This window comes from Octopus bimaculoides, chromosome 15 (assembly GCF_001194135.2).
Source record: "Octopus bimaculoides isolate UCB-OBI-ISO-001 chromosome 15, ASM119413v2, whole genome shotgun sequence".
Taxonomy (NCBI): domain Eukaryota; kingdom Metazoa; phylum Mollusca; class Cephalopoda; order Octopoda; family Octopodidae; genus Octopus; species Octopus bimaculoides.
The window spans coordinates 34,065,912-34,066,729 of record NC_068995.1 but is presented as its reverse complement, the minus strand read 5'-3'; positions in this window follow the sequence as shown (position 1 = coordinate 34,066,729).

Genomic DNA, 818 nt, shown 5'->3' with positions numbered 1-818 from the left:
TACTTCATTTAGAGAATTAACATTGCTTGTTTTCACCTTTTCAATATCAGTGAAGAATTTCACTGGAAAAGAAGATATAAGGTTTGCCAGGTTTTTGTCTCTCTCACCAAGGTCATCAGCTGTCGAACGCCGACGAAGGGAAATAACCCTGAAATCCGGATACGTTCGTGCTGCTGATCGAGGTGAGAGGGATAACTTCCCTTGGCAAACAGGACACAGTCGTGTGTCGATAAGCCAGCTGGAGGAGATGTCCTCCTGGGGCTAAAAGCAACAGTAACATCCACCCCTAGGGGTCAGCCACACTTAAGTGGCAATATACTACACTTCATATATATATACATATATATATATTTATACAAGTGTACACATATATGTATATACATACATATATGTATATTCGTGTACAAATATATATATACATATGTATAATAACAATATATTTATATGCATGCATGTGTATGTATACACACACAAACACACATTCACACACACACATACATACACACACGCACGCACGCACATACACAAAGTGTCATTCAAATTGACTGCAACATTTTTAATCGTCCCTCCACACACACTCTCCAGCATCCTGTAGTTTATCTAAAACATTATTAATTCGGTATGTAATTAAAGATCTGAAGAAAATATATTAATTGAATATTTCAGCTTTTGCAAACGCTAATCTAGAATTATAAACATCAAATCTATTATAGTGCGGACGGACTGATGCACACACATACATAAATATATCAATGTGTGTGTGTGTGTGTGTGTGTGTGTGTGTGTGTGTGTGTGTGTGTGTGTGTGTGTGTGTGTGT